Source organism: Euwallacea fornicatus, unplaced genomic scaffold (genome assembly GCF_040115645.1).
Source record: "Euwallacea fornicatus isolate EFF26 unplaced genomic scaffold, ASM4011564v1 scaffold_46, whole genome shotgun sequence".
In the NCBI taxonomy this organism is placed as follows: domain Eukaryota; kingdom Metazoa; phylum Arthropoda; class Insecta; order Coleoptera; family Curculionidae; genus Euwallacea; species Euwallacea fornicatus.
In genome coordinates this window covers 593,301-602,933 of record NW_027096014.1, presented here as the reverse complement: position 1 = coordinate 602,933, position 9,633 = coordinate 593,301, and positions in this window count along the sequence as shown.

Genomic DNA, 9,633 nt, shown 5'->3' with positions numbered 1-9,633 from the left:
GGATCTCGTCGAGCTGATTAATTTGGCATTTTGTTTAAGGAATTTGGTACTCATTTGCCGAAGTTATCGAGCTTCAAAGTTTGAAAAGTCACAAAAGTTGTGTGTTTGAGCACATAAAGTACTATTTTCCTTGGAAGTTCAACAAGATGCAATTCTGATGTGTTGTGTCATGTTAAGGATCTCGTCGAGCTGATTAATTTGGCACTTTGTTTAAGGAATTTGGTACTCATTTGCCAAAGTTATCGAGCTTCAAAGTTTGAAAAGTCACAAAAGTTGTGTGTTTGAGCACATAAAGTACTATTTTTCTTGGAAGTTCAACAAGATGCAATTCTGATGTGTTGTGTCATGTTAAAGATTTCGTCGAGCTGATTAATTTGACACTTTGTTTAACAAATTTGGTCTTCATTTGCCGAAGCTATCGAGCTTCAAAGTTTGAAAAGTCACACAAGTTGTGTGTTTGAGCACATAAAGTACTATTTTTCTTGGAAGTTCAACAAGATGTAATCATGATGTGTTGTGACATCTTCATAACCTCGTCGCGCTGATTAATTTGACACTTTGTTTAACAAATTTGGTCCACATTTGCCGAAGTTATCGAGCTTCAAAGTTTGAAAAGTCACAAAAGTTGTGTGTTTGAGCACATAAAGTACTATTTTTCTTGGAAATTCAACAAGATGCAATTCTGATGTGTTGTGTCATGTTAAAGATCTCGTCGAGCTGATTAATTTGACACTTTGTTTAACAAATTTGGTCTTCTTTTGCCGAAGCTATCGAGCTTCAAAATTGGAAAAGTCACAAAAGTTGTGTGTTTGAGCACATAAAGTACTATTTTTCTTGGATGTTCAACAAGATGTAATCATGATGTGTTGTGACATATTCAAAATCTCGTCGAGCTGATTAATTTGACACTTTGTTTAACAAATTTGGTCTTCATTTGCCGAAGCTATCGAGCTTCAAAGTTTGAAAAGTCACACAAGTTGTGTGTTTGAGCACGTAAAGTACTATTTTTCTTGGAAATTCAACAAGATGCAATCATGATGTGTTGTGTCATTTTAAAGATCTCGTCGAGCTGATTACTTTGACACTCTGGTTAACAAATTTCGTCCACATTTGCCAAAGTTATCGAGCTTCAAAGTTTGAAAAGTCACACAAGTTGTGTGTTTGAGCACGTAAAGTACTATTTTTCTTGGAAGTTCAACAAGATGTAATCATGATGTGTTGTGACATCTTCATAACCTCGTCGCGCTGATTAATTTGACACTTTGTTTAACAAATTTGGTCCACATTTGCCGAAGTTATCGAGCTTCAAAGTTTGAAAAGTCACAAAAGTTGTGTGTTTGAGCACATAAAGTACTATTTTTCTTGGAAATTCAACAAGATGCAATTCTGATGTGTTGTGTCATGTTAAAGATCTCGTCGAGCTGATTAATTTGACACTTTGTTTAACAAATTTGGTCTTCTTTTGCCGAAGCTATCGAGCTTCAAAATTGGAAAAGTCACAAAAGTTGTGTGTTTGAGCACATAAAGAACTATTTTTCTGGGAAGTTCAACAAGATGCAATTCTGATGTGTTGTGTCATGTAAAGGATCTCGTCGAGCTGATTAATTTGACACTTAGTTTAAGGAATTTGGTACTCATTTGCCGAAGTTATCGAGCTTCAAAATTTGAAAAGTCACAAAAGTTGTGTGTTTGAGCACATAAAGTACTATTTTTCTTGGAAGTTCAACAAGATGCAATTCTGATGTGTTGTGTCATGTTAAATATCTCGTCGAGCTGATTAACTTGACACTTTGTTTAAGGAATGTGGTCCTCATTTGCCGAAGCTATCGAGCTTCAAAGTTTGAAAAGTCACAAAAGTTGTTTGTTTGAGCACATATAGTACTATTTTTCTTGGAAGTTCAACAAGATGTAATCATGATGTGTTGTGACATCTTCATAACCTCGTCGAGCTGATTAATTTGACACTTTGTTTAACAAATTTGGTCCACATTTGCCGAAGTTATCGAGCTTCAAAGTTTGAAAAGTCACAAAAGTTGTGTGTTTGAGCACATAAAGTACTATTTTTCTTGAAAGTTCAACAAGATTTAATCATAATGTGTTGTGACATCTTCATAACCTCGTCGCGCTGATTAATTTGACACTTTGTTTAACAAATTTGGTCCACATTTGCCGAAGTTATCGAGCTTCAAAGTTTGAAAAGTCACAAAAGTTGTGTGTTTGAGCACATAAAGTACTATTTTTCTTGGAAGTTCAACAAGATGCAATCATGAATTGTTGTGTCATTTTAAAGATCTCGTCGAGCTGATTACTTTGACACTTTGGTTAACAAATTTCGTCCACATTTGCCAAAGTTATCGAGCTTCAAAGTGTGAAAAGTCACAAAATATGTGTGTTTGAGCACATAAAGTACTATATTTCTTGGAAGTTCAACAAGATGCAATTCTGATGTGTTGTGTCTTGTTAAAGATCTCGTCGAGCTGATTAATTTGACACTTTGTTTAACAAATTTGGTCTTCATTTGCCGAAGCTATCGAGCTTCAAAGTTTGAAAAGTCACAAAAGTTGTGTGTTTGAGCACATAAAGTACTATTTTTCTTGGAAGTTCAACAAGATGCAATTCTGATGTGTTGTGTCATGTTAAGGATCTCGTCGAGCTGATTAATTTGGCATTTTGTTTAAGGAATTTGGTACTCATTTGCCGAAGTTATCGAGCTTCAAAGTTTGAAAAGTCACAAAAGTTGTGTGTTTGAGCACATAAAGTACTATTTTCCTTGGAAGTTCAACAAGATGCAATTCTGATGTGTTGTGTCATGTTAAGGATCTCGTCGAGCTGATTAATTTGGCACTTTGTTTAAGGAATTTGGTACTCATTTGCCAAAGTTATCGAGCTTCAAAGTTTGAAAAGTCACAAAAGTTGTGTGTTTGAGCACATAAAGTACTATTTTTCTTGGAAGTTCAACAAGATGCAATTCTGATGTGTTGTGTCATGTTAAAGATTTCGTCGAGCTGATTAATTTGACACTTTGTTTAACAAATTTGGTCTTCATTTGCCGAAGCTATCGAGCTTCAAAGTTTGAAAAGTCACACAAGTTGTGTGTTTGAGCACATAAAGTACTATTTTTCTTGGAAGTTCAACAAGATGTAATCATGATGTGTTGTGACATCTTCATAACCTCGTCGCGCTGATTAATTTGACACTTTGTTTAACAAATTTGGTCCACATTTGCCGAAGTTATCGAGCTTCAAAGTTTGAAAAGTCACAAAAGTTGTGTGTTTGAGCACATAAAGTACTATTTTTCTTGGAAATTCAACAAGATGCAATTCTGATGTGTTGTGTCATGTTAAAGATCTCGTCGAGCTGATTAATTTGACACTTTGTTTAACAAATTTGGTCTTCTTTTGCCGAAGCTATCGAGCTTCAAAATTGGAAAAGTCACAAAAGTTGTGTGTTTGAGCACATAAAGTACTATTTTTCTTGGATGTTCAACAAGATGTAATCATGATGTGTTGTGACATATTCAAAATCTCGTCGAGCTGATTAATTTGACACTTTGTTTAACAAATTTGGTCTTCATTTGCCGAAGCTATCGAGCTTCAAAGTTTGAAAAGTCACACAAGTTGTGTGTTTGAGCACGTAAAGTACTATTTTTCTTGGAAATTCAACAAGATGCAATCATGATGTGTTGTGTCATTTTAAAGATCTCGTCGAGCTGATTACTTTGACACTCTGGTTAACAAATTTCGTCCACATTTGCCAAAGTTATCGAGCTTCAAAGTTTGAAAAGTCACACAAGTTGTGTGTTTGAGCACGTAAAGTACTATTTTTCTTGGAAGTTCAACAAGATGTAATCATGATGTGTTGTGACATCTTCATAACCTCGTCGCGCTGATTAATTTGACACTTTGTTTAACAAATTTGGTCCACATTTGCCGAAGTTATCGAGCTTCAAAGTTTGAAAAGTCACAAAAGTTGTGTGTTTGAGCACATAAAGTACTATTTTTCTTGGAAATTCAACAAGATGCAATTCTGATGTGTTGTGTCATGTTAAAGATCTCGTCGAGCTGATTAATTTGACACTTTGTTTAACAAATTTGGTCTTCTTTTGCCGAAGCTATCGAGCTTCAAAATTGGAAAAGTCACAAAAGTTGTGTGTTTGAGCACATAAAGAACTATTTTTCTGGGAAGTTCAACAAGATGCAATTCTGATGTGTTGTGTCATGTAAAGGATCTCGTCGAGCTGATTAATTTGACACTTAGTTTAAGGAATTTGGTACTCATTTGCCGAAGTTATCGAGCTTCAAAATTTGAAAAGTCACAAAAGTTGTGTGTTTGAGCACATAAAGTACTATTTTTCTTGGAAGTTCAACAAGATGCAATTCTGATGTGTTGTGTCATGTTAAATATCTCGTCGAGCTGATTAACTTGACACTTTGTTTAAGGAATGTGGTCCTCATTTGCCGAAGCTATCGAGCTTCAAAGTTTGAAAAGTCACAAAAGTTGTTTGTTTGAGCACATATAGTACTATTTTTCTTGGAAGTTCAACAAGATGTAATCATGATGTGTTGTGACATATTCAAAATCTCGTCGAGCTGATTAATTTGACACTTTGTTTAACAAATTTGGTCTTCATTTGCCGAAGCTATCGAGCTTCAAAGTTTGAAAAGTCACACAAGTTGTGTGTTTGAGCACGTAAAGTACTATTTTTCTTGGAAATTCAACAAGATGCAATCATGTTGTGTTGTGTCATTTTAAAGATCTCGTCGAGCTGATTACTTTGACACTTTGGTTAACAAATTGCGTCCACATTTGCCAAAGTTATCGAGCTTCAAAGTTTGAAAAGTCACACAAGTTGTGTGTTTGAGCACGTAAAGTACTATTTTTCTTGGAAATTCAACAAGATGCAATCATGATGTGTTGTGACATATTCAAAATCTCGTCGAGCTGATTAATTTGACACTTTGTATAACAAATTTGGTCTTCATTTGCCGAAGCTATCGAGCTTCAAAGATTCAAAAGTCACAAAAGTTGTGTGTTTGAACACATAAAGTACTATTTTTCTTGGAAGTTCAACAAGATGTAATCATGATGTGTCGTGTCATGTTAAAGATCTCATCGAGCTGATTAATTTGACACTCTGTTTAACAAATTTGGTCCTCATTTGCCGAAGTTATCGAGCTTCAAATTTTGAAAAGTCACACAAGTTGTGTGCTTGAGCACATAAAGTACTATTTTTCTTGGAAAGTCAACAAGATGCAATCATGAATTGTTGTGTCATTTTAAAGATCTCGTCGAGCTGATTAATTTGACACTTTGGTTAACAAATTTGGTCCACATTTGCCAAAGTTATCGAGCTTCAAAGTTTGAAAAGTCACAAAATATGTGTGTTTGAGCACATAAAGTACTATTTTTCTTGGAAGTTCAACAAGATGTAATCATGATGTGTTGTGACATCTTCATAACCTCGTCGAGCTGATTAATTTGACACTTTGTTTAACAAATTTGGTCCACATTTGCCGAAGTTATCGAGCTTCAAAGTTTGAAAAGTCACAAAAGTTGTGTGTTTGAGCACATAAAGTACTATATTTCTTGGAAGTTCAACAAGATGCAATTCTGATGTGTTGTGTCTTGTTAAAGATCTCGTCGAGCTGATTAATTTGACACTTTGTTTAACAAATTTGGTCTTCATTTGCCGAAGCTATCGAGCTTCAAAGTTTGAAAAGTCACAAAAGTTGTGTGTTTGAGCACATAAAGTACTATTTTTCTTGGAAGTTCAACAAGATGCAATTCTGATGTGTTGTGTCATGTTAAGGATCTCGTCGAGCTGATTAATTTGGCATTTTGTTTAAGGAATTTGGTACTCATTTGCCGAAGTTATCGAGCTTCAAAGTTTGAAAAGTCACAAAAGTTGTGTGTTTGAGCACATAAAGTACTATTTTCCTTGGAAGTTCAACAAGATGCAATTCTGATGTGTTGTGTCATGTTAAAGATCTCGTCGAGTTGATTAATTTGACACTTTGTTTATGGAATTTGGTACTCATTTGCCGAAGTTATCGAGCTTCAAAGTTTGAAAAGTCACAAAAGTTGTGTGTTTGAGCACATAAAGTACTATTTTTCTTGGAAATTCAACAAAATGCAATTCTGATGTGTTGTGTCATGTTAAAGATCTCGTCGAGCTGATTAATTTGACACTTTGTTTAAGAAATTTGGTCCACATTTGCCGAAGTTATCGATGATTCAAAGTTTGAAAAGTCACAAAAGTTGTGTGTTTGAGCACATAAAGTACTATTTTTCTTGGAAGTTCAACAAGATGTAATCATGATGTGTTGTGACATCTTCATAACCTCGTCGAGCTGATTAATTTGACACTTTGTTTAACAAATTTGGTCCACATTTGCCGAAGTTATCGAGATTCAAATTTTGAAAAGTCACAAAAGTTGTGTGTTTGAGCACATAAAGTACTATTTTTCTTGGAAGTTCAACAAGATGTAATCATCATGTGTTGTGACATCTTCAAAATCTCGTTGAGGTGATTACTTTGACACTTTGTTTAAGAAATTTGGTCCACATTTGCCGAAGTTATCGAGCTTCAAATTTTGAAAAGTCAGAAAAGTTGTGTGTTTGAGCACATAAAGTACTATTTTTCTTGGAAGTTCAACAAGATGTAATCATGATGTGTTGTGACATCTTCATAACCTCGTCGAGCTGATTAATTTGACACTTTGTTTAAGAAATTTGGTCCACATTTGCCGAAGTTATCGAGCTTCAAATTTTGAAAAGTCACAAAAGTTGTGTGTTTGAGCACATAAAGTACTATTTTTCTTGGAAGTTCAACAAGATGTAATCATCATGTGTTGTGACATCTTCAAAATCTCGTTGAGGTGATTACTTTGACACTTTGCTTAAGAAGTTTTGTCCGCAGTTGCCGAAGTTATTGAGCTTCAAAATTTGAAAAGTCACAAAAGTTGTGTGTTTGAGCACATAAAGTACTATTTTTCTTGGAAGTTCAACAAGATGCAATTCTGATGTGTTGTGACATCTTCAAAATCTCGTCGAGCTGATTAATTTTACACTTTGTTTAAGGAATTTGGTACTCATTTGCCGAAGTTATCGAGCTTCAAAATTTGAAAAGTCACAAAAGTTGTGTGTTTGAGCACATAAAGTACTATTTTTCTTGGAAGTTCAACAAGATGCAATTCTGATGTGTTGTGTCATGTTAAGGATCTCGTCGAGCTGATTAATTTGGCACTTTGTTTAAGGAATTTGGTACACATTTGCCGAAGTTATCGAGCTTCAAAGTTTGAAAAGTCACAAAAGTTGTGTGTTTGAGCACATAAAGTACTATTTTTCTTGGAAGTTCAACAAGATGTAATTATGATGTGTTGCGACATCTTCATAACCTCGTCGAGCTGATTAATTTGACACTCTGTTTAACAAATTTGGTCCACATTTGCCAAAGTTATCGAGCTTCAAAATTGGAAAAGTCACAAAAGTTGTGTGTTTGAGCACATAAAGAACTATTTTTCTGGGAAGTTCAACAAGATGCAATTCTGATGTGTTATGTCATGTTAAATATCTCGTCTAGCTGATTAACTTGACACTTTGTTTAAGGAATTTGGTCCTCATTTGCCGAAGTTATCGAGCTTCAAATTTTGAAAAGTCACACAAGTTGTGTGGTTGAGCACATAAAGTACTATATTTCATGGAAATTCCACAAGATGCAATCATGATGTGTTGTGACATATTCAAAATCTCGTCGAGCTGATTAATTTGACACTTTGTTTAACAAATTTGGTCTTCATTTGCCGAAGCTATCGAGCTTCAAAGTTTGAAAAGTCACACAAGTTGTGTGTTTGAGCACATAAAGTACTATTTTTCTTGGAAGTTCAACAAGATGCAATTCTGATGTGTTGTGTCATGTTAAATATCTCGTCGAGCTGATTAACTTGACACTTTGTTTAAGGAATTTGGACCACATTTGCCAAAGTTATCGAGCTTCAAAGTTTGAAAAGTCACAAAATATGTGTGTTTGAGCACATAAAGTACTATTTTTCTTGGAAGTTCAACAAGATGTAATCATGATGTGTTGTGACATCTTCATAACCTCGTCGAGCTGATTAATTTGACACTTTGTTTAACAAATTTGGTCCACATTTGCCGAAGTTATCGAGCTTCAAAGTTTGAAAAGTCACAAAAGTTGTGTGTTTGAGCACATAAAGTACTATTTTTCTTGGAAGTTCAACAAGATGTAATCATGATGTGTTGTGACATCTTTATAACCTCGTCGAGCTGATTAATTTGACACTTTGTTTAACAAATTTGGTCCACATTTGCCGAATTTATCGAGATTCAAATTTTGAAAAGTCACAAAAGTTGTGTGTTTGAGCACATAAATTACTATTTTTCTTGGAAGTTCAACAAGATGTAATCATCATGTGTTGTGACATCTTCAAAATCTCGTTGAGGTGATTACTTTGACACTTTGCTTAAGAAATTTTGTCCGCAGTTGCCGAAGTTATTGAGCTTCAAAATTTGAAAAGTCACAAAAGTTGTGTGTTTGAGCACATAAAGTACTATTTTTCTTGGAAGTTCAACAAGATGTAATCATGATGTGTTGTGACATCTTCATAACCTCGTCGAGCTGATTAATTTGACACTTTGTTTAACAAATTTGGTCCACATTTGCCGAAGTTATCGAGATTCAAATTTTGAAAAGTCACAAAAGTTGTGTGTTTGAGCACATAAATTACTATTTTTCTTGGAAGTTCAACAAGATGTAATCATCATGTGTTGTGACATCTTCAAAATCTCGTTGAGGTGATTACTTTGACACTTTGTTTAAGAAATTTGGTCCACATTTGCCGAAGTTATCGAGCTTCAAATTTTGAAAAGTCACAAAAGTTGTGTGTTTGAGCACATAAAGTACTATTTTTCTTGGAAGTTCAACAAGATGCAATTCTGATGTGTTGTGACATCTTCAAAATCTCGTCGAGCTGATTAATTTTACACTTTGTTTAAGGAATTTGGTACTCATTTGCCGAAGTTATCGAGCTTCAAAATTTGAAAAGTCACAAAAGTTGTGTGTTTGAGCACATAAAGTACTATTTTTCTGGGAAGTTCAACAAGATGCAATTCTGATGTGTTGTGTCATGTTAAGGATCTCGTCGAGCTGATTAATTTGACACTTTGTTTAAGGAATTTGGTACTCATTTGCCGAAGTTATCGAGCTTCAAAGTTTGAAAAGTCACAAAAGTTGTGTGTTTGAGCACATAAAGAACTATTTTTCTGGGAAGTTCAACAAGATGCAATTCTGATGTGTTGTGTCATGTTAAGGATCTCGTCGAGCTGATTAATTTGGCACTTTGTTTAAGGAATTTGGTACTCATTTGCCAAAGTTATCGAGCTTCAAAGTTTGAAAAGTCACAAAAGTTGTGTGTTTGAGCACATAAAGTACTATTTTTCTTGGAAGTTCAACAAGATGCAATTCTGATGTGTTGTGTCATGTTAAAGATTTCGTCGAGCTGATTAATTTGACACTTTGTTTAACAAATTTGGTCTTCATTTGCCGAAGCTATCGAGCTTCAAAGTTTGAAAAGTAACAAAAGTTGTGTGTTTGAGCACATAAAGTACTATTTT